Source organism: Ascaphus truei, chromosome 4 (assembly GCF_040206685.1).
Source record: "Ascaphus truei isolate aAscTru1 chromosome 4, aAscTru1.hap1, whole genome shotgun sequence".
Classification (NCBI taxonomy): Eukaryota; Metazoa; Chordata; class Amphibia; order Anura; family Ascaphidae; genus Ascaphus; species Ascaphus truei.
Genome location: NC_134486.1, coordinates 337,342,965 through 337,369,039, shown reverse-complemented (window position 1 = coordinate 337,369,039; position 26,075 = coordinate 337,342,965). Strand labels below are relative to the sequence as shown.

General features: G+C 39.2%; 1 long non-coding RNA gene across 1 annotated transcript in view; it reads right to left on the bottom strand.

The window, feature by feature from the left end:
* Positions 1 to 3,965: 3,965 nt before the first annotated feature.
* The window catches only part of LOC142492139 (uncharacterized), a 30,076-nt gene continuing 7,966 nt past the window's right edge, over positions 3,966 to 26,075 (bottom strand). The window contains exons 2-4 of the long non-coding RNA XR_012800770.1: positions 17,256 to 17,338; positions 6,990 to 7,136; positions 3,966 to 6,029 (exon numbers count right to left, since the gene is read on the bottom strand). This is a non-coding gene — a long non-coding RNA (uncharacterized LOC142492139). The remainder of the gene's footprint in view (positions 6,030 to 6,989; positions 7,137 to 17,255; positions 17,339 to 26,075) is intronic.

Here is a 26,075-nt window from a genome sequence, read left to right as displayed (position 1 = left end):
GCTCTGGCTTTTAAAAAGCCAGGTGAAGCGCATGCACGCTTTTCGTGCATGTGGCTTGGGGGTGCAGAGGGGAACGTGGGTTCCCATGCGGGAGCCGTGAGGAGGAAATGTCCGAATGGAGGACTTCATCTGTAAGTTGCTGATCGATCCGTTCTCCTGTGATCGATCGGCGAAGAATCGGCTCAGGGATTCACTAAATGGCTGTCAGTGCAGCAGAAGAGGACCAAAGATGCAAAGTTATGTGGGGAAAATCATGTGACCAAGTAGTCACATAATACAATTATTTATTTATTTAAAAAATATTTTACCAGGAAGTAATACATTGAGAGTTACCTCACGTTTTCAAGTATGTCCTGGGCACAGAGTTAGGATGACAAATACATGTTTACAAATAGTTACATAAATGAGCAGGGTATACATTATATACAAGACATTGTGTGCACAGTTAAAGATAATATATACTATGGGCGTATGAAACAGTTACAGACCAGATTAAAATGTGGGACAGCCTTAGATTTGAAAGAACTTAAACTGGTGGTAGATGTAAGAGACTCTGGTAGGTTGTTCCAGTTTTGGGGTGCACGGTAAGAGAAGGAGGAGCGGCCGGATACTTTGTTGAGCCTTGGACCATGAACAGTCTTTTGGAGTCTGATCTCAGGTGATAGGTGCTGCATATGGTAGGTGTGAGGAGCTTGTTCAGATAGCTGGGTAGCTTGCCCATAAAGAATTTGAAGGCAAGACAGGAAAGGTGAACTTTGCGCCTAGACTCGAGTGATGACCAATCTTGTTCTTTAAGCATTTCGCAGTGTCTCTATAGTCAATAATTGGCATTAGCATCTGCTGTGCGATACGTTTTCTGACCAGGAGACTTAGGGAGGATTTGTTCCCGTAAAGTACCCCTAGTTTGGCATAGGTCTTGGTTATCAGGTTATCACTGTGCATCCCGAATGTTAAGTGGGAGTAAAGCCATAAGCCCAGGTATTTAAAACTAGTAACAGGAGTTAGGGTGGTGTTAGCGTTGGTTCTAATGTGGAGCTCAGTCGCTTGAAGCTTTAAAAATTTAGTCTTGGTCCCAAATACCATTGTTACAGTCTTGTCAGTGTTTAAAAACAGTTTGTTTTGGGAAATCCAGTTTTCGAGTCTCAAAAAGTCAGACTGAAGTATGTGTTGAAGGTCAGAGAGGCTATGGCTGTGTGCATATAGGATTGTGTCATCTGCATACATGTGTATTGAGGCTTCCTGACAAGCTGTGGGGAGATCATTGATGAACACTGAGAAGAGTAGGGGCCTCAGAACAGAGCCTTGCGGGACGCCACAGGTGATATCCAGGGGGTTAGAGTTAGAGCCAGAGATGGACACATGTTGGGATCTACCTGATAGGTATGACTGAAACCAGTTTAAAGCATGCTTCCGTATTCCAGAGCTCTGGAGCTTGTTAAGCAGGATAGCATTATCAACTGTGTCAAAAGCCTTTGCAAAATCTAGGAATACTGCACCAGTGAGTTGACCCCGTTCCATTCCACACTGGATTTCATTGCAAACTTTTAGCAGGGTAGTTACGGTAGAGTGTTTAGGGCGAAAGCCAGATTGGAATTGGCTAGGGAAATTTGTCTTTTTATAGTAATCGCTTAATTGGGAGTGGACACATTTTTCCATGACTTTGGATAGGATTGGGAGAAGGGAGATTGGCCTGTAGTTTGAGACAGTGTTTTTGTCCCCACTTTTGAAGATTGGGACAACTCTGGCAGCTTTCCAGGTCTTAGGGATATCGCCTGCAAACAGGATAGAGTTGACTATGGAAGCAATTGGTTTGGCAATTGCTGGGGCACCAAGTCTTAGGAACCTAGATTGTAGTAAGTCAGGTCCACATTGGCTGCTTAGTTTTAATTTGAGAAGCGCTTGTGTAATCTCCTCTTCGAATACTGGGCCAAATTGAAAATTGTGGGCAGTGTTGGGAGGGGGTGGGGCTATAGGGGTACTCCCAGGATGAGATTTAGGTTTGTGGTTTGGACTGCGTTTTGCTAATAAGTTAGTAGCACACCCCACAAAGTAATCATTGAATGCATTTGCAATGTCGGTGGGGTTTGTCAGAGTAATATCGCCCTTAGTGATGTTACTTGGCTGTTGATGGTTAGAAGGCTGGAATATGTTGTTGATAACCTTCCAGAAGTTAGCTTGGTTTGATGTGTTCTGGTGGAGATTGTCAGAGTAATATTGTGCTTTTGCATGCCTTGTTTGCCTTGTGCACATGTTCCGCAGGCATCTGTAGTGATTGAGATCCTTGGTAGTGCCAGTTACTTTGTGGCTTTTCCACAAGGCATCCCTGAACTGGTAGAGTGCTATAAGGTCAGTTGTAACCAATGGAAGGTGGGCACCCCGTACCCTTATTCTGCATAGTGGAGCATGGGTATCACAGAGTTTTAAGAATGCGGATTGGAAATAGTCAAGCGCAGAATCAGGGTCAGGAATTAAATCGATTCTGTGCCAAGGGCAGTTGGTAAGGTCAGCCATAAACTGTTGTGGGTTAATGTTTCTGAATGTTCTACTTAGGAGAACTTTAGGGCTTTATTGGGGGTTTTTAATTTTCCTTACACAGTACACTATTGCATGGTCACTGAAAATGTCAGGAAGGATGCCAGAGGATTGGATTCTGCTGGGATTTGAGGAGAGAATCCAGTCAAGCAAGGAATGGTTGTGCGATTTCAGGTTTGTTCGTGTGGGTTGGGAAATGAGTTGCGATAGGTTAAGCGACTTGATTTGTGTGTGGATTTTGTAGTTTTTAGGGTCAAGCCAATTGAAGTTGAAATCCCCAAGAACTAGCAGCTCACTCTTCTCATTCAGAGAGGAAATTGAGCCAAGAAACTGGGTGATATCAGTCAGAGATTGTAGAGGGGCTTTTGGGGGGCGGTAGATGCCAGCTAGCAAGATGGGCTTAGAAAAGGGGAGGCATATTCTGCCAACTAGGATTTAAAAAGAGGGTGGGCTTGGGGGGCAATTTAACAGTGTAAATTGTAAGGAGTCTGCAATATAAAATAACACCCCTCCTCCTCTCTTTGACCTATCTCTCCTAGAAATGGAGTATTCCTGAATGGCGATATTTGCATCAGGGGTTTTAGGGGTTAGCCATGTTTCTATAAGAACGATGGCTTTGGGTTTATGCACAAGGCACCATGCCCTTAGTTCATCCAGTTTGGGCAGTAGACTCCAGATATTTATATGGGCGACAGATAGCCCTTTTTGGAATTTGAAGGGGGTATTCTCAGGGGTGTGGGACAGAGTTGAAGTGGGAGGGCCTGGGTTAGATTCAATATCACCTGCTAAGGAGAGTAATAGTACGAGTAGAAATTTGAGTAGTTGTTTGCAAGTTGTTAATTTATGATGTTTGCCATTTGAGTGAGCGGTGGTTGGTGTGCTGGTTTTCAGGGTTCGCCACCAACATTCAGTAGATAGTGCAAGGCTTTTGAGTAGTCCAGGGTACATGGTGATGTTGGGCGTGGGCCAGGTGGGAGGCGTTTGTAGTGGATAGAGAGAATAACATTTCAATGAGGCCATGAGAAAAAACAAAGTGGAGGTAAAAAGCAGGTTCATTATGCCTGAGGTAGGTAATGCTGCATGGAGCTGTTTTGATCTAAGTGTGTGTGTGTGTGTGTGTGCACAGACTAAGCAGCAGGAATCATAGTGTGATCACAATAGCTCACTGTTTGTTGCCATGTGCAGTAGGATGCAGTCCCCAGTCACCTCTAGTAAAACTATAGTCTAACTATCTTCTCACTTTGGTGCACTGCTAGAGAAAGGGCAGGGCTCAAAAAGTGGTGTGCTAGAGCCTGTTTCAAAAGAGGAAGGGAAAGTGACTTTGTAAATGGTTGCTATAGAAACAAAAATGCTTGTTACATTATAATACTTTACAAATGTAATTCAGAGTTGTTTAAAAAAAAGGCTACAAGTATTTTCTCATAGTACAGAATGTATTTATTTAAATAAAAAAAGGGACCTCAGATATGCCTGTTGGACGTCTTATTGTAGCTTTTGCTATTATTCGGTTTGAAGATAATGAACAGTCAATAACAGTGGATGTTGTCATACAGTACATGTTTTATTTAACATTCTATACCTGAAGCATACAGTAAATTGTGGTCCATTTGACAGACAAGTAAAACAGACCAGTATTTTTGGAGAACTGTGTGAATCATACTCATATTGCACATAGAGATGATCTATTGCGCTGCTGGAAACAAAACATAAAGCAATAGAGTTAAATGTATGATATTGTTCAATCTATCTAAACCATTTTTGATGGTTTGTGTTTTAGAAAAGTAGCAAATATAGATTGTCGAGAAAAAGTGTTTCCAAATGTAGTTCTGAAAGTCAGTTTGTCTAGACATACACAAGCAGTGCCAAAAAACCTACTGTCTTTTCTGCTTTACCGACTTTGGGAGAATACTCTGTCTCATGGTATTTGTATACAGATGAAGTGCACTAATACACTATAAGTGAACAAATGAAGTGAATGAACACATATTTAAGAAATAATCCCCAAAGAACAGGGCATTACTGGCCAATAATGCCCTGGCTGGAAGAGTTGAAGGCACAAGGCTGAGGGACTTTAACCCAGACAGGGAATTATTGGCCAGCAATGCCCTGTTCGGAGGGGATTATTACTATTATAGTTTAAACGAAAGCTTTTTTTTAATTTATTTTTTTAACATTTTTTCATAAAAAAATAGACACCTTTGTAGTCATATTGATTTTTATCAGCATGATTGTCTACATTCCATTGCTTTTACTGCAAGTTCAGTAAAAGGAAATTGTACCTACACACAGCCCCCCTCTATATACACACACACTCTGCAGCCCCCCCCTCCTCTACACCCACAAAACACACTGCAGCCCTCCTCCACCCTCTACACTCACAAAACACACACACAACACACCCACTAAAAAACCCTGCAGCCCCCTGTAAACCCAGAAAACTGCTGACCCCCACATACACACCAAAACACACTCTGCAGCACTCCTCCACCATCTACACCCACTGACACACACACACTGTAGCCCCCCTCTAACATCCACAAAACACACTGCAGACACACACCAACATAACAGACTGCTGTCCCCACTACATCCACAAAATACACACCAGCAGCCCACCCTCTACACCCAATGCACCCACTACACCCACCCCTGTAAGCCCACACACTGCAGACACATACACATAAAACACTCTGCACCCCTCCTCCATGCACACAACGCACACTGAAGACACACACACTGCAGCCCCTCCCCTGAACACCCACAAAACACACACAGCAGACACTCAACAACAAAACAGACTCTGCTGCCCCCTCTACACCTGCACCAACAGAGGACACATACACCAATAAAACACTTTTCTGGCCCCCTTTACACCCACAAAACACAGCAGACACACAAACCTTTCCCCTCATTCTCCTATGCAGAGCTCTCTGCAGGCAGGATGGGAGAGGAGACAGTGCCTTGCTGGTGCCCCCTGTCCAATCACCTCCCCTGTCTGAGAGCTGATCTCACTCTTTATGAATGAGAAATGAAAGCTGATAGGCTGAAAAACTTGTCAGGGTGCCAAAAATTCTGTGCCATTACTGAATGGATAATGCCTGGAATTTTAACCAATCAGAGAGCAGGAATTTCAATAATGCCCATAATGTAACAGCTTTAGCCTATAGTATTGGATATATAAGTATAAAAATAACAAAACGAAAGTAAAGGAGCGGTGTAATGTATTTCTTTACAAATAGTGTATAAAGTGTATGATAATTATTACATTCAAAGTACAAATATTCTATAAATGTGTTCCGTAATTAATTATTGAAAGCATACATCATATAGCCAAAGAACAATGCATGTTACAAAAAAGAGATATATAAAAATCATATAATACTGTGTTATAATAGTGAATAAAGTTAAAGTCCAAGTGAGTCCAAGTGAAGAGCTATAAACTGTCTCCTGGAGTCTTATGCAGTAGTCTGTGGCATCAAGACCTTTATACTGGTGCCCTAAAAGGGAAAATGAGGTATTTAAATAAAATGCAGAAATCACACTTTTTATATGTTACTGTACTTCTTTTAAATATGGTAAAAAAATTCAACCTCAAATTTGCTAATGGTATATTTATGTATGGTATGAAATCTGAAGTAACAATTTCAACCAAATGTACTGAAAATTTAACATTTCTCACATTTTTTTTAAAATATTTACATATGTTATCAACTTTGTGAATTTTTTTATATTTTCGTAAGAGACGATATTTTTGCATATCCAAAATTATAGCATACTGTATACCTATTTAAATACAGTATTTGATATGTAAACATTCAGTAACTTAAAGGGTGCATGCTATTATGTAAGGCTATGATTATAGTGCCTCTGATGGTGCGTGCCGCCAGAAAAAACACATGAATGCCAATGGAGGAGAACATAGTGCGCGTAGAAGCGCGACGGAGGAGACAAATCCTGAGGATACAAATCATTTTGTTTTTTCAGCGCAAAAGCCGTGTAACGGCCAAGTCACGTGAGCGGTTCAGCCAATGAGGGCAAACCGCTCGCGTGACGTCACGGCCACACCTTTGTCACGCCTCCCTGTCTCCTCTGGATGCCTCCTGATGCAGTGCAGGTTTTGTACGCGCACACAGCGCGAGTGACATCACGCAGTTGCACGCGCACCCTGCAGCAGGCACTATAATCACAGCCTAATGTCTACAATGTAACATGTTATATGTCATTTATGACAAACTGCAGATATCTACACACGTATTATTCGCAGTGTTATTTATCCCCCCCTTTTGTGTCCCTCTGCTGTTCTTTTGAGGCTTAGTTCTTTTTTGGCAGGCAAAAACAGAGCTCCTGCAAAATTACAGAAATATTTCTGACATTGAGTTTATGTCCTAAGATTTTCCCCACTGCTAAACTATGTCTAATGGCAGTGGGCAATACTAATGAGTAATATAGGTACTTACATGAGCACTGTAGTACACCATCAGATTCATCTTGACACGTGTAATAACTATAACACTTCAAGTCCTCGTGGTGAGAGTGAGTAGATATGCCCACACCTTGTTATATGTATACTCTTCTGGAGTAGGATGGTGAGCTAAACCACCAACCTGAAAAACAACAAGACAAAGCAAGGATGAATTATTAAGGTAACCTTGTGTCTAGTGTAGTATAAGACAATCATGGAAACATGACTGTTATGATTTTTTCAGGGTTTGCAGAACCTTGTTGACACATTGCAAATTGAGTTTTTATATTCTGGTCCGAACAATACACAGCACATGTATACATTTTTTTACAGGGGGTAAAATAAAGTAAACAGAATATATCCTTTTGATCCTACAGTACCTTCCTCCCTTGTATTACAGATACACCAGTTAGGACATTGATATAGAACAAGCCAAGTCCTGTACCTGCATGGATGTTACATCTGTGGCTCGCAATGCTGTAAAAGAGCAGGCTTGTTTGGGCCCCCACAACATGACATGGGCCACCACTATGCCCCCTTCGCAAACCTCCTCTTGTGCCAATAAAATACAACTAATAGACACTATATTCACCATCTTCTGTATGTGTATTTGTGTGTATTCCCATCCCAACACCACAATGCAAATAGTTTGTGTGCCCTCTGTGTTAATCAGCAACAAGGATTTGGATTATGGTTCATCATCTTCATCTTGATCAACATCATAGCTGTCAGCTTTGTAATCAAGATGTAATATAAGCTCATCCCCACTGGAATCAACCTCTAATTATTCCTTTTCAATTTGGCGGTAACTGTATTCATAAAACATGCTGTAGTTCAATAGAGGATTACCAGCTTCTAAACAGTTTTGGGCAGTATGTCCTACAATTTTCAATTACAAGGTTGCCAGCAGTGCTACATACAGTACTTTTTCAGTGTACTCACTGAAAGGTGGAAAGCGTAAGTAACCCAAAGCTAGTCAGTTAAGAGGCATAGAAAGTTCTCTTTTTCCTCCCAGTATATAAACAGGCTGATCCTGATGTCAACTTCTCTGTTATCATTGATAAAATCTTCCACCAATCTACTGATGAGGTTGTTTTTGTTTTAGCAACAGGATATTTGGGCAATGGGTTTTTTTTTTAAAATTTGGGCAATTTTAAGCCTGACCAGATTGTCTTCTGCATCATTACCTAACTGCAGTTTTAAACCTTTGTACATTTCATTTTAATTAATTTCACTCGTGATAGCACTGTCTGAAATCCCTTCCAGTTTTGATATTTCAAAGGGTTAAAGTTGTTCACACAAAACTGAAAGATTGATGTAGCAAATGGGATTGAACCAATTTTCATGTGGTAAGGCACAAAATTGTTTGATTTGGGGATTAAACCTTACGATTTTGCAACTGACGGCCCAATTGAATTGGAATACATGATAATGCCTAAAACTCACACCAGCGGAAACGCTAATGTTGATTACATAATTTGGTGCTACTCATGACTTGTTGCTGCTCCTGAAGTCCCTAAAACATAATGATTGTGGAATTTAACATTGTTATAACAACTTTCTTCAGTTGATGGCATTGCAGATTATAGCTTTTTTGCAAGCTGTTCTGCATGTAGTGTTCTGCATGCTGCTTCCAAATGCTGAAAATTACCAGAGAGTTTACATGCAATAGCTAGCATCTCTTGCGCAGATCCTGAATAGCTTTACTAGAGAAATTAAATCTATATAAAATGTGGTATAGTGTGTACATAACTAATTTGCAAAAGCCTACATAATTAGTAGCAGATATAGGATGCAGATTCAAGGCTAACATAGCAGACATGGCTCCAGTTGCCTGCTGTGCAACAGGGTGTCTGAAAGCAAACTTAATTCTTCTTGCAAATGACTGTTTCACAGTTAATTGTTTATGACCAATAGAGTAGTCAAGTTGAGGAGACAGCTTAGCCTTAGACTTTCTCTTCACTATCCTTGAAGACTGATCTTCAACAACAACCGTCCTCAGGAAGACATAGTTGATTTAGTGGAAGATTTTGGTAATTCATGTTTTGGAGTTGTTTATTCTGATGATGATGAAAGGTATCTATCAATGCTGATGACAAAGGTTGGGCTTCTGAAAATGAATTACCTTGCTGCAAGTTGATCACCATGAAGGCAGTGCCAAGGGGGTCTGTGTCCCTACCCCTACTTACAGTACTTATGCCAATAAAGGCTGCAGATTGCTGACATACATTATAGTATCTTGGTAAAGGTGGGACACTTTACAAACAGAAACGTAGATGTATTTGTTTTTTTATCAGGCATAATAATGTTTTTTGTCAAGGACTTATAGGGTACTGGCTGCTTTTCAACAGAATCATCATCATTCCCACCTTCGACAGAAGCATCAACTTTAGCAGAAGAATTAACTTCAACAGAAGCATCTCAAAAAATTAGATTTTTTTTTTAACTGGTTTAGAAATTGGGGAATGGGAGGGTTTAGATGCAAACTGCTTCACAGCATCTGAAATGTCAGAACTCATGGATTGCCTTTTTGGGCTCCTTCCAGGATTGTTACATGAGGCACAAAACAACTTTGTATTCCTCTGACTCAGTGCACTTGATGTCTAAATCTCTGACTCTCAGAGGCATTCAAATTACATTGGGCAGACAAACCTGCACTCAATATCATTAGAGAAAGAAGGTAGGTGACCTTTGACACTCTTCGGTACTGGCCACTCTAGTACTACTAGTAATACACATACTGTAGATCTGAGTCTTTACTTGCCATGGTGTGCGGTATATGGGATACTGGCTATGTTTTTTGTCACACATAGAAAATCAACAAAAAAAAAAATTCTCTCCAAGCTTGAGAGAGATATTTTAACTTATTCTTGCCTTTGGTAGTTAGGTTGAAATTTTTTTTTTAAACTAATCCTAGTACTGAGATGCTGCTGTTCGGTAGACTGACCCATATTGGGAGAAAGAGAGGACAACAATACAGTGCAATTTAAAATAAAAAATAGGCTTAACTAACGAGCCATAGTAGGGAAAAGAGGGGACTCTCTGATTAAGTATTATATATCTATATAAAACGTTAATATATAAGCCAACAAATATGGATGTTAACTGTTGACCCAACTGGAAATTATTAACTGGTGCAGTTGAGTAAAAGATATAGGAGCCAATTCTAGTTGCTTGTATAATAAATGTAACTAATTCATCAAGCTTTTTGAGCAGTTCCCAAACGATTTGGCAAGGTTCTTATTCAGAAAGCTCTGATGACCTGCCAAGCTTGTTCGGGAAGTGCATCTCCCCGAGCGGTCTTGCTTCTGCTCAAACACACAGAGCGGCAGCTGAAAAATAGCACCAAGTCGCATTTTTTAATAAAATCACGCTATTCTAGTAGCTCCGAGGAGATCATCGAGGCTCTGAACTAGCGAGCTTGTCACATGTCTCATCTCGCAACATCAAGGGTGGCAATATGGGATTTGAGGTAGGATTTAGAATGTATTTTTTTTTATTGCATCAGATTGAAGCCGGGAGTCTCCGAAGCTGACCCACATTACTATACAATCAGCTTCGGAGACCCCCTGCTTCAATTCTATGTAAGAAAAATACATTTACAGGCATATTCATTACCTTAGCGGCTAACCGCCAAGGCAATGAAGGGGTTAATACCAGTGCCTGGTTTATTGTGGTAGCGGGGGTGGGTGAAGGTGATATTTGGTCCATGGTCGGTGTTTAGGCCTTCTAGGAGGGTTGCAGGAGGAGTTAACCCCTTCCTTACCGTAGCAGTCACTACTATGGTAATGAATGGGTTAGCCTCTCCTGCTACCCACCCGGTAGGCATAAACACCCACTGCAGGCAAAATACCACCTTCACCCACCCCTGCTACTCACAACAAACCTTAAAACACAATACAAGCCAATACACCCATTGATTGCCAGTGTTGTTACCTATGCCCTCAATGGGAGCAAAAATAACGCCAATGGCAATGAGTGGGCACCCACCATCTACCCTCAACAACCCTCTCCCCCAACACATACAGTACAGTAATTTGAAAAATAACTATTATCCAGATATGGATAATAGCTCATTTGCCCATTTAATATACAACATTATCCAGCCGGCATATAGTAAATTAAAGTTGCACTTACTCCTGCCAGGATGAAGACCATCCTCATCAGCATCCTCCACGTTCTTGTCCTCCGTGGGCAGCAACAGTACAGTCAAAAATCAAACAAATGGCCACTAACCACTTAAATACCTTAGTGGTTTGTAACCGCTAAAGTAATTAAGGGGTTAATCCTCCTCTCCCGCTACCCACCAGGGAGGCCTAACCACCCTCCCCGGGGCAACTACCCCCAAACCTGCTACCCATTGATTGGCACAGTTGTAAACCATGGCCATGATATGGCCATGATTTGTCACTATAGCAACGAATAGGCAATCTATCAATAAAAAAACAAGCACCAAATAAAAAAAATTACATAGCCATAAACCAATTAATTGGCACAGTGGTTCACCATGCCCATATAATATGGCGTGGTTTGCCACTATGGCAATGAATGGGCAATCTAAAAAAAACAGGCACAAAATAAAACACATGACATTTAAAGAAAACAAGCATTTCACAATGAAGTTATTGATTGTGACTGTGGTAAACCATACCCACAATATATGGGCATGGATTGCCACACTGACAATGAATGAGCAACATAAAGACAAAAATCACAAAATACAGCTCAACACCGTTAAAGCGCGATAAGATACAACGTGGATCCACTTATAACATGAGTAGGGCTTGGCTCCCAATTTAAAACATCCCCAATTTTTTTTTATTCCCCCCCCCCCAAAGCTGTATTGCTAAAACAAACGGAAATGGACACACGCACGGACACACACACACACACACACACACACACACACACACACACACACACACACACACACACACACACACACACACACACACACACACACACACACACACACACACACACACACACACACACACACACACTTTTACCATTTCATTGCCGAGGACAGCTACAGTACAAGGAAATACAATGCGTCGCTAGATTCAGCAAAAGAGTGATGTGTATATTTTAATCCCTCCAGTGCTGAAAGGGTTAGTTTGCTACCAAAATATGGAATGCAGCACAGTTCTCCCAGCTCTTTACCTCTGCATTCTCATTTTATCTACCAATCTATAAATATATACCCAGCTCAAAAATAATATATAACCCAGCTGAAATACTGTATATACCCAAGCTCACAAATATACTGTACACCCCAGCTCATAAATATATACCCCAGATAACAAATCCTGAAATCATTCTTTAGGACCCTCCATCTTTCTCTAACTTTGTCATTGGTGCCAACGTGTACCAAGACCATGGCCATCCCAACAATCTGTCTACCCATCCGCAATGTACATAACCCGAGCACAAAGGAGAAAACAAACTGTTCAGTTCATGTGGTCCGGGCAACAGATTGCCTTACCTACCTTCCTAATAATGGAGTCCCCTACCACCACAATCTTTCTTGGTCTCTGAGTATCCTTAGTCCCCTCTGTGCGGGAGGAACTATTACCCTTGCTGCTAGAGGAATCTGTCTCCCCAGCCCTGCATTCCTGCCCTGACACTCCCAATATCTTCACTCAATATGGCTAATCTATTGGGATGGATTAGCTCAGAACTGGCCTGCCTCTTCCTCTTCACCCTGCTTCCCCTTCTAACTGTTATCCAGCTACCAACCTGTTCCTCACTCACAGCTACACCATCTGCATCACTAGTCACAGTCAGGGCCTGCTCAGAGAGCACTAAACTCCTTCCAAGATTGTCAATGTCCCTCAAAATTGCAAGTTTTTTCTTCAGATCAGCAATCTCTGACTCTAAAGAGACCACTTGCTCACACTTCTCACAGCGGTATGCTCCCTGGAACAACTGCTCCAAGTGCACAAACGTGTGGCAAGATGTGCATTGAGTAGCATTCTCAATCCTGCTCATTATTGCAACTATGGATTTATAAGTACTAACAATGAACTGTACTTCAATATAGTATACCTTATTTAAACCCTTCTTTGTTCCAACTCCATCTGGTTATAACTGCACACTTAATACGACCAGCACTTGAAATCAACCAGTCACACATTTCAGTACACGCAAATCCAATTATGGATTTGGATACATGGAAGAGATTCCAATTTTAAACCTCCAAATGTTCTTTCCCCCCTGTGTGTATAAGCTTTACAGGTCCATGGTATCTACAACTTGTTTTGGAGCCAGAGATGTCCCATGTCCAAAAGCAGCTATGGAAAGACAAAAGATAAAAATATTACCTAAGATTTACAAAAATCTAGAACACCCATCATGACGTCTTATAGTGGCCGGAACGGACTCAATTTTCTCGCAGTTTTCATAGACCAGCTACTCAGACTCGTAATATGGGAATGTAAATCATACATTCAGGACATATCTCATGTCTTATGTAAGCTTGAAGCCACTAAAGACACACATGATAATATTCTGATGGCCAGTTTAGATGTAAATAGTTTGTATACATTCATCCCTCATATGGAATGTTTACCCCCAATAAAGTGGAGATTCATTATCGATATCATACATATAATCATCACTCAGAATCTTCCTGTTTGAAGAAAACTTTTATGTTAAGAAACAAGGCATAGCGATTGGGATTAAATATCACACCCACATATTTCAATATCTACATGGACACCTTCAAGAATAATTTTGTCTATTCAAATTCCCCCTTACAGGAATTTGGGCATATGTGGCTGATACACCCTCTCTACATACTGTATATTTGTTGATCAAGTCAACCATGCATCTGAGACAATAGGATTTGCTCTCATATAATGCTACCTCTGTTAACTTCTTAGACACAACAATTACTCTGGACTCAGGTCGATTAGTATCAGACATATTCACGAAACCAAATGATCATAAAATTATGTTCCACTATCAGACTTTTTATTCACAGGGTGCACTGGAAGGCTTACCATACAGCCAATTTCATAAGGCCAGATGAGTCACCAGTATATCTTAATTAGTCATCATAAAATTACAAGATATAATATGGAACTTATCCCAAATCACTCTGCCACACCCAGTGCTATAATGCTTAATCAATTCCTCACACAGAATGTTTTTGGAATTCCCCTCCCAATCACTCTAAATAAAAAAAAATGGTACATACACATTCCACACCGATTAGAAAAATAATTTTCAAACATTGTAAAATATTCCAAAGTGAAATTAGCTTTAGCAACTTCCTCTGTGCACTCCCTTTTTGTTCTTATAGATGACAGAAAAACCTAAATTAATAAGGACTGCTTTTGGAAGCTCTAAACAGTAATAGACAGCCGAAAGTATAGAGAATAGGCAGCACTTTGATGTGACCTAAATAAGCACACTTCGTGACAAATGTTCCAGGGGGAACAAGGGAGGGACACTAAGCCCTCCAACATAACAAATCTAAGGTACAAAAATAGGTTCCCAGCACTCAAAGATTACAAACAAAAATATGGGTATGCCAAAAAGGGATCACATACAGTACTGTAACACAAAATACAGTGATCAATGTAAAAAAGGAAATAGCCAAGTGACAAAGGGGGAAAGGGAATGGGGAACCCTCATTATAGCCAAAATAGGAGTATCATTATGGGAGGTGCTTCTAAGGGAAGTAAATAGTGAAAAACAAACCCAAAGAACCAGGATAGTCCCAGTACATGAAGCACTCAATTCCTAACAGTGTTGGATGGTTAGTAGTAAAGATTACAATATAAAGCTTTAATACTATGTTGGTGTACAATAAAGGCTCAAATAAATTACTAGGTAAAGAGTTGGGGCTCAAATAAATTACTACAATCGAATAAAAATGTTGAATAATAAAAATGAATTGCCCAATAAGTCTTAGTCAAAGTAAACACTGCTTAGGTTGATAAGCAGTAGTGAATCTATTGCTAAAAAGGTCACTTGGACACTGAGCTCAGCAGAGCAAGAGGCTCTGTATAAAAGGCTGTATATTATATATAAAAACACTAAACTCTGTGTCCACAGTGTTTGGTTAAGTAGCAATAAAGAATTGATGGTTCATATATCGGATGCAGGCACTCTTGATGGATTGAGTCGCTTGCTCCTGTATCCAAATCGCTGCTTATAGTTATAAGATTTAAGTAAATCTATTACTAGGCAGGTCACAGGTGCACTGAGCCAAGCAAAGCAGAAAATATCATGGCTCTGTAGATTGAACCTCCGTTTTTATTAGCAGTATTGGTATTGAAGCAGCCCACCATATGAAACAAGGTATTAGCATAAATAGATCAAAGGCACTCATGTCAAAGGCAGGTATTAACAGTAAGTCAAGTTGCTTAGACCTGTACCTCTCTCACAGAGGCAAATACCTGGCTATGGCTGCCACCACTGCTGGATATACAGATGCAGCGGCTGTTATTTTAAGGCATCACGGCGCCGTTTTCGTGTGCGCTGCTGTACTCCACGCGGCATGAACGCAGCCAATGGCCCCAGGCTCGCGCGTTTATCGAGGTTGCTTTGTTTGAATTTTATGGATTGTGTGCAATTATATGCAATGAAATGAATGAATTGTAATGTGTTCAGTACTGTGCTACTTTGCTACTGTGTCAATTTCAGGTGTTTCAAAGCCAGAACACTAAAATGCCATTTTATGCACTCGCCTGCACTCATGTATTAAGGCGGTACGATTGGAAGTAATCCCGCACCATCACATGGGTATTCCGAGGTATAAACCACGTGATTTCGTAAAATTATGGCCGTTGCATCTGTATATGCATTCCTGAGGTTTAGAAATGAACTCTTTTGGAAACCAACCAGAGCGCGAATCGTACAGTGATCAGGTGACGTAGTTAATCACCATCTAGTTTCAGTAGTACACACCCATTCAGTTTGTCCATTATACTGTGGATGATAGCCCAATGTTAGTGCCTTTTAAATATGCAGTAATCAACAGATTTCAGACCACAAAAGGGAAATGAATTGGGAACCTCTGTATTAAATTATCTTACTAGGAAGGTGATGTAAACAATATACTTCTTTGAAGAAAACTTGGGTCATTCCTTGAGCTTTGGGCAAACGATGAAAAGGTGAGAAGTGAGACAATTTGGAAAACGAATCGATGATTGTGAGAATTACTATAGCACTGTGAGAGAGAGGAAATTCTACAATACTGTCTATAGAGATACAGGTCTCAGACTGACTAGGAGAGTCAATCAGTTGTAGTAATCCGTAGTCCAAATATCCATCTGTTGCATGTGTGCACAAGTTTCACAGGCCAAAATTATTAGGGCAGCATCGTGGGAAAGCCTTTGCCACCTAAAATGTATTTGGAGCAACTAAATAGTTTTTGTGACCCCCTTGTTCCCAGCAGTGGGTAGATAGTGGTACCATTGAAGGACTTCTAGACTTAATGTGTTGCTGGGAACAAAGTCTATTTAAAAACCATAGGCACTTACTCCAAATCCTGAAATGACGGAATCCGCTACGTACAATGTTTTTGAAAAGATGTCCTTTTCAGTAGCTTGTCTTACACAGAGAAGAAAATTGATGCATATTTGGACTGCGGCTAATACCTGCACAGGGAGTAGAACTAATTCTAAAGAAATTTAAACATTTATAGGCGGATTTTTCCGTGAAAGAGCATTTGCTTTCGCATTATTATTTCCAGGTCTGTAAGTTACTTTGAAAAAATATGATCGATATCAGCGCTGCTCCTTGGGATGACACAGATACAAAATGTCCCAGAATTGCTCCAAGAAATAACTGATGCTACCAGAATTGCACACATGCAAACTCTACAGTAAGTCCAGAGAAATCAATGAATAAATGATTCCATAAAAGCACTCCCGTCCAGCGTCCCTCTAATAGAATCATATGGTAATGTGAAACCCAGCAGCACCGTGTGTTCGTGACTATCCCACGGGACGGGGCTATGACGTGGTAGGGAGGAAATAAAGCAGCGGTACTGCTAAGTAACATTCCAAAAGGTTTTTTCCCCTGTGGGCGGTGCTCAGTTTGCAAATATGCCAGATCCATAAAAAACATTTCTACATGTGAGGGCAACCATCGTATTGGTAGCTTTATGAACTGTCATACCAGCTATGTGATTTATCACTTACAATGCGGATGTAAAATGTCTTACATCGGTCGGACTATTAGGCCTGTGAGAGTAAGGGTTCAGGAACACATTAGACATATTTTAAAAAAAAGACTTGTTACATACTGTGTCACGGCACTTTTCCATGTGTAGTCTCGGGGATATTTCTAATTTCTCTTTTTCAGCTGTGGAACACGTTGATATCCACCCTAGAGGGGGATATAGAATAAATAAACTAAATACAAGGGAAATGTACTGGATTCATGCTATGAATACGTTGCATCCCACTGGGATTAATGTGGAGTGGGATCTTAAGAACTTTCTAGTTTGACTTATTTGTTTATATATATCTTTCTTGATTTGATGTTTTTTGATATATTTATTTAATCATGGGGCTTTAGGATTAGCGGTGTTTATGGTATACAATTACATGTCTGTTTTATGTAGTTTTTTTTACACAGAATATTACCAGTAGTGTCTTTTATTTTTATTTTTATTTAAGTTGTTCATAATGTTCACTTATATCATTATCTATATAGTACTGCACTCTTTATATATTTACGTTTGTTAGATGGTTGCACATATTATTGTTACGTTTATCTTGATATCTTATGATCTTTTATTGTTTATTATTTTCATCTATTTATTTATATAAATATTGTTATATCTATTAATTACTATATATATGGAATATTTTTATTTTTATTTTTAGGTTACATTTATATCCTTTAGAATAGATCTCACACATTATCTTATATCCTCTATGTATTATTAATATAGCTTAGTAGTGATACTTTAAACCATGTATGTATTTGAATTAATGTGACGTTTTCTAACTTGCTATTTTATATTATTGTATGTTGCTAGTTCTGCTACATTGTCACTGGTAACCGTTGTTTACATTGTCTTTTTATATAACTAGACGGCAGTGTCTAGTTTTGTTTTTAATGTTTTTGTGTCTTTTATTGCCATGTTCCACTGCAATAGATTGTCCATAGTGATGCCTTGTGAGTGAGTACTATTAGAGGATGTATAAGGGGTTGCCCTTTTTGGCATATAATTGGCCAATTATTCACCTGGTGAGTCAGTGTTTTATCTAATTTGATTCACCCAATAGCAATCTATGTCTCACTATATATGCATCACTAGGGGCAGTGCCAGATACTCTTTGACAAAGTCCCTACTTGCGGATGAAACGCTTCAGAGTTTTCTCTGTAGCAGAACTTTTTTCAGTGTATATGCACTCATTAAACAACCTTTTAACTATTTGCGTGTGGATCTCCAATTTCATACCCTGACGGCAGCAGTGAACCGCCTGATTACCCCATTTCTGTCCTTGGGATGACAGACTCACCAGGTAGGTAATAAAATCAATTTATTAAATCTACATAAAACAGATACTAGAACATAACAAAAAAGACCGCCTCCCACATGTTTTGGGCGAGTTCGCCCTTTCTCAAGGAGTATGACAAGACATGAAGGGAGGGTGTTATTTATAACTCCCTTCTAATGGTTGAACTAATGTGTTGCACCTGATTAAATGACATATATGTAAATTTCAACACACAGGACTTCTATCACATAATCACAATAAGTATATAATAGAAAGGAAAAAAGTTAAATGCATATAACATGCTAAATTTCTCATAACTTATCTTAATGTATACATATGACATTGCATGCACAGTTATAGATAATATATGATATAGGAGTATGTAACTGTTACAGACCAGATTAAAATGTGAGGCAGCTTTAGTTTTGAAAGAAGAGCTAAGAAGCCAGTTATCTAAAATAATTCTTTTTTTAAATAACATAAAACAATATAAATACAATAATTCATGAAAAAAAAACAATCAACAACTACTATATGAACAGAAAAAAGATTGGTTCCGACAGCCAAATCCAGCGAAAGCACCTACAACTCACGAGGTATGTGAAAAAATTAAAAAAAACCTTTATTGAACTACATAAAAAACAAAAAGACAAACTACAAACAGGACAGGAAAAATCCTCCCACGTGTTTCGGGCTGCAAAGCCCTTTCTCAAGGAGTGTAATTGGGGCAAGAACACAAATAAGTTTATATAGCCCCTCCTATGAACTCGAGCGCACCTGATCTACTTAAGTGTATTCAATCTGTCCCCACATCCCATAGTGCAGCCTGTTCCACATATCCAATAATCAACCAAATGTAACCCCTGAAAGATGGTGTATATGTGTATAGCAATTCTCTGGGTATAATAGGATAATAGATAATTCAAAAGGAATATATATAATTAAATAGGTACCAAATTTTTTTCTATATAATCTTAGATGTATATGCTATCTTAATAAACGAATTTAGAGATAATTGATAGAGCTTATTGGTCAACTAACAAATACCTCATAGCCATTAGTATAATCTATATGATTGGCAATATAAAACCGGATGGAAAATGGATCAAACTCTTACCCATGCCTGAAGAGGTGAGTAGAGAATCTCTCTCTTAAAAAAAAAAAGTTCTCTAACAAACTACTGAGGCTCACCCCTCCCCTCTCTCCCCCATATACAGTATACCTTCAATGTGCCGTTATTCATATCTGTATATACTTATACATACTTACCTATATGCAATCATTTCCTATGCCATTTAACCTTTCATATGATAAAATATGACCAATGTTGCTCTAAAAAATTAACTCCCTAAAACCCTATAAATTGAACTCTGCAAAAATGATGAACTATTTAGAGATGGAATCCATATAAATGACCGCCACAAATCATAAGTCACTAGGAATCTTTTTTTTTCATAGGAGATCTGGAAATGCTCAGGGTCTCTGTTCCGATTTTTCTCTTGAGTTTCTTTTCCAAGACGAGGATTGAGAATGAAGTTTAAAAGGAAGTTGTCTCATCTCTCTGTCTTTATTTTTCAGACATGGTTCTCGATGTGGAAGGCCAGCATTCTGTTGATCCGATGGAGGTTCCGTCGTATTCATTAAAGTAACACTTTGTGATGAAATATGTGCTGCTAACTCTAAAGGATCATGAAATTCCAAAAACTTAGATTTGTATGTCACCAACATTTTTGCCCGTTCCACAGACCAAACCTGGCTTGCAATTTATGTAACGCCGGCCGAAGAGCAAGGAGTTGTTCCTGATATTAGCAGTTTCTCTAGAAAAGTGTGCAGAGAAAGTAATTTGATGTCCATTGTATTGAAAGGTATTCAATTTTTTTAGCTATTAGAAGAATTTCCTAACTTGTTGATATCTTAAACAGTATGCAATCATCGGCCTTGGACCCTTGTTCACATTTTCATTTCTAGATTTGAAGCGATGTGCCCTTTGAAGGTCAAGAGGAGGATCAAATGTTGTTTTGAGGAGCTTGGGAAGCCATTGTTTGTATGTTGTTCCTTCTCTGGAGATCCTCCAATTCCGCTTTTACACATTTAGATAATCTATTTGATGTTTAATTTGATCTATTACTGCAATTGAATCCTCCATTATACTAATTCTATTTTCTACTTCAGTAACTCTGGTTAACACCTCTTGTATTTGTTTTTGAGAAGTGAGTAAATCCTTTTGAATTAAAGTTGTTCATTCATCAATAGCGTTAAATCGTCAAATTCATCTTTGCCAGTTCAGTTAAACAAAGCTTCCATAGAAAACTGATCATGTCACTTTGTTGAAAGTGTAGGATCAATCATATTATTTTTGTTTGCCTGTAGCTGCCATCTGAAACATATCTTTTTTGACCTTGCTTTATTAATTGTAATTAATAATTGTTTGTTCTTGTATAGCGCTGCTAGTTTTAAGTAGCACTTTACAGAGAATTATTTGCAGACACAGTCCCTGCCCCATAGAGCTTAGAATCTGTGTTTTTGGTGTCTGCGGCACAGGGAGATAAAGTGACTTCCCAAAGGTCACAAGGAGCCAACACCGGGAATTGTACCAGGTTCCCTTGCTTCAAACATAGGGCCTCATGCAGTAAACACCGAAAAGCCATTTTTCGCTATTTTCTCATCAATAATGCCTCTCCGATTCAATAAGCGATGATAAGCTGCCGAAAGCACCACAAATCTGCATTTTTTTTTACCGAAAAAAGTTATCGGCAGCCGCGTGGCGATAAGCCCCGATAAGCCACTTTTCGGCACTCATCTGTACTTTTTGAAACCCGCTCAATTCTAGTAGCACCGATCAGCTTTTCGCTGCTGATCGGCACTCTAGAATTGAGATTTGCCCGCCAATCCGTCCCGCCAACTAAAGTTGGCAAGTTGCTGAGGAGAAGGATCGGCATGGGCAGCGGACGGCACTTAGAAAATATTTTGGCCTTTTTCCTGCCTCAGATTGATGGGGGTCTCGGAGATGATACCCATTAATACCTGCACCGGAGACCCCCCGGCATGCATCCGAGGCAGGAAAAATTTATTTACAGCCCACTTTAGCGGCTAACCACTAAGGCAATGAAGGGGTTAACCAACCGTGCCAGGTTTATTGTGGCTAGCGGGGATGGGTGAAGGGGGTATTTGGCCCTTGGTGGGTGTTTAGGGCTTAATACTGCTATGGTCTTGAAGGGGTTAAACTCTCCCGCTACCCACCCGCAAGCCCTAAAGACCCAACAAGGGCCAAATACACCCTTAACCCACCCCCACTAGCCACAATAAAAAACCTACACCACTATAGCCCCACAATAAATAAATACAGTACAGGCTGAAAAAAAACTTAAATGCATTCTTGCTAATGCAAGAAGCCTGACAGATAAAATGGGGGAGCTTGAATTAATAGCTGCAAAGGAGCAGTATGATATCATACAGTAGGCATTACTGAAACCATGGTGGGATGAAACTCAAGACTGGACAGTTAATATAGAGGGTTATTCCCTTTTTCGGAAGGATCGAACAAATAGAAGGGGAGGTGGAGTATGTTTATATGTTAAACCGGATCTAAAACCTATTATAACCTATTCCCTCTCCTGGGGTTTCCTCCTTGCCACTTGTTTCCCCACTATCTCTCCCCTCATCCTCTCCTTCTCTTTCTGTCCCTCCCCCTTCACCTGCAGTGGTCAGACGTATTATGGATGAGTGCCATACTAGCCAATTTCTGCAATGTCTCAACAATAGATATAGGAAGACCAAAATACTCAGTAAATTGTTTTCTGATGAACCCCTTATTGAGATGAAAATGTGCCTAACTTGCCTACCCTAATGGCCAGTCTCCATAAACTAATAGAGAAAGAGACTCAGTCCTGGTTTGATATGATCACATTGGAAGAATATACCAAGTGTGGCCGTATCCCCAGAGGTTTGAGAATTTTGAAAACCTCAACTTATGGTGTCAATAATGAAGATTTTGTTAAAGAGGAGGAAAGAGTCCTCGACCATTGCTCATTTGAGTTTAATAGACTGCTATTTCTAGGGAGAAAAAAGGAATTGACAGACATAGATACTAAAATCACCCAAATCAAAAATGAGATTTTAGAAATACCTTGTTTAGATAAATTACCACAACTTACAGAGGATATGTGTTCCAAATTGAAAACATTTGAAAATCAAATATTGGCCACCAAAAATAAAAAATTCTTGAGGGACAAACTTGATTATTCTTTGAATCAACAGAGAACATGGGACACTCTGAATTATCAAAAACAAAATGAGGAGGTACATCCTCAACAAAATCTTAAGACTCCAATCCCCACTGTCACACTAGAACAAAGGAGTACAAATCCTAATCAAAATAAAAATACCAAGCATTTTAGATATCCGCCTAGAACACCTAGAGATCCTAGTTACCATCAAAGGAATCCCGATTATCTTCCCTCAAATGAAAGGAACACTAGATATACTCCCAAATACTATAGGGAAGACTCCTCAAAGAGACCAACATGGGGTAACCAAGCTGGGCCCTCTACTAATTGGAAATATCAAAAATCCAAAAATAATAAAAAACACTACAAACATCAAAATACACGGGATTATAATCCTAGAGGTCCGCATAGGGATCAAAGGGATAAAACGACCCATCATGACAATAAAGCCAAAGAGGATTTTCAAATCCCTTTGGAAAACAAATATAAGGTTTTAAAAAATTAACCAGAGAAACATAATGAGGATTTTTTAAACAGGTTGGATCAAATGAGACAGACAATACCGACCTGGGATCCAAACCATCCACCAGCGACCAAGAACAAGATAACAAGAAAAAGACAGGATTCCGAAGAGGGGGAAGGGGGAGAGGAAGAATCACCACATCCGTCCAAAAAAACAACCTAGACAACACCACATTGAACAGTAATGGTATTTTTAATCTATCTTCAATCACTATAGATAATACCCTTATGACACTATTAAGTAAGGGTCTCTCATTTGCCCCCACATGTAAGGCCAATAATTTTGACTTATATGTGGATCTCCAGAAATTTACAAGGAAACTGACATTGGGTAGACATTTCTCAACGGGTTCTACCAAACCAGAAATGTCACTTGACAATGTATGTTCCAATATTAATGACTTCACTATTAATGAACAAGCTGCTCTGGTTGATCTTACAAATCTGGCAGATGAGGGTTATATAGACACCCATAATGAGAGGCCCATTATACATTCCAAATACAAACCTAGGTCAGTTATCTATCCCTATCATTCTCGGGGTCATTACATCGAGATCTTTAATAAATTAGTGGAGAAAGATTTCTGGGAACTTTGCCAGTCACAAGAAGGGAATTATAAATTTACAAATAACTTAACTACCCAAGAGAAATTGGCATTACGGACATTAAAATCAAGCCAAGACATTATTATACGTGAGGCCGATAAAGGTGGGGCAATAGTCCTTCAGAATAAAATAGATTACTGTGAAGAAGCAATGAGATTGCTACAGTATCAGACCATACCTCGAACTGCAAATTGCTAAAGGACCCAACTGTTGAATACCAATTGGATCTAAAAAATCTATTGGAAGAGGCACGGCATTCAGGTGTACTAACTAAGATGGAGTTTGATTTTTTACATTGTGCGGCTCCCACCATCCCTATTTTGTATCATTTACCGAAAATTCACAAGTCACTAATTGATCCACCTGGGAGACCTATTATTTCTGGTATTAATTCTCTCACAGCTAATCTTTCACAATATGTTGACACCTTTTTACAACCACTAGTACCTACACTATTAGATACCACTTCAGTTCTTACTTTACGCACAGATTTCACTTGGGTTAATACATATCAACTAGCTACTCTAGATGTACAGGCACTATATACCTCCATACCACATAATGGATGATTAGATGCCATTGATTTTTACTTAGCACTTCATGATACACTACCACTAATCGAAAGTCACTTTATTCACGATTCTATTGATTTCATTTTAAAACACAATTATTTTCTTTTCCAACACGAGTTTTATTTACAACACTGTGGTACGGCAATGGGGACACGCTTTGCACCTTCTTTTGCAAATCTCTATATGGGATGGTGGGAGTCTTTGCATATATGGGGTTCTGGTGTGTCTCCTCCGCAGTTAAAGCTGTGGAGGAGATACATCGATGATATCCTGGTCATTTGGGATGGTGACAAGACGTCTTTTGACAGCTTTGTTGGCCAGATCAATGACAACAATTCAAGCTCACCTTTACAAGGGTTTTAAAAAAAGATCAGATCACATTTTTAGATTTGGTTATCTACATTCAAGATGATATGCTTTTAACCAAAACATTTAAAAAATAACCAAATGTCAATTCCTGCTTGCACGCTACAAGTTGACATGAGAGGAAATACGTTGATAATATCCCTTATAGCCAATTTCTCCATATTAGACGAAATTGTGTGGACATTGATACCTTTAAAGAACAGTCACAAGTTCTTATTGAACGATTTAGACAGAAGGGATATCGAGAACAGCTAATTACTGAATCCTATCAAAGCGCTCTAAATAAAAATAGGAAATCATTACTTAAAAATAAACAACATAAGAATGCCACACATAAACAGGGAATTTGCAATGGGAATCATATTAATAACAATATTATAGTTGAGCCATTTTTCTCGAAAATATGACTGTACCAAAACAAGAGACGCCTTATTTCGTAACCCAGTTTACTAAATCACATAATACCATTAAGAGGATTCTGCCAAAAATTGGCATATCCTACATATGGATCCTATTCTAAAAAACTTTCTTTCTAAAAAAACACCTATTGTTTTTAAAAAGTCCCAAACGTTAAAAACAATCCATTAAAGGGTACCAATAAACCATTAAAAAAGATCTGAGGGACACATTAGGAATGGTGGGCAACTATAGATGCGCTAGGTGTATGATCTGCCCAAAGATGTTAACACATAAAACTTTTACATCACATGTTACTGGGCTTGAGTATAAAATCTCAAATTATATTGACTATCTGTCCACGTATGTAGTGTACATACTGCAGTGTAGCTGCGGTCTACCATACGTGGGCAGAACTAAGCGACATCTAAAGTTACGAATTATGGAACATTTACGTAACATTACTAATATTCCTAAATTGGAAGAAGCTTCTAAACTAGTCACTCACCTACTTGCTCATTTTAAAAATGTACATGAAAGTAGCACAGTGGGAGTACAATATATGGAAATAGAGAAAATTATAAGTAACAACAGAGTAGGAGATCGTGACCTCCATATTGCCAAGACAGAGCAATTTTGGATTTATACCTTACAATCCAAATATCCAGGAGGTCTTAATGATTACATTGAGCTCACCCCCTTTTTGAGATAGTTGTTTATTGGTTAATATCATATTTGCTGTAAAGTTTTCATTAGCTTTCCTTACTTCAGGAATCCCATCAATTCTTCCCTTCCCCCATTCCTCTTTCCCCCCTTCCTCTTTCCCCCCTTCCCTCCCCCCCCACCACCCCTCTCTTTTTCTCTTTCTTTCCCTTCTTTCCATCTCCTTCTTTTACTTCACTATTTATTTCTTTCTTTTTCCTCA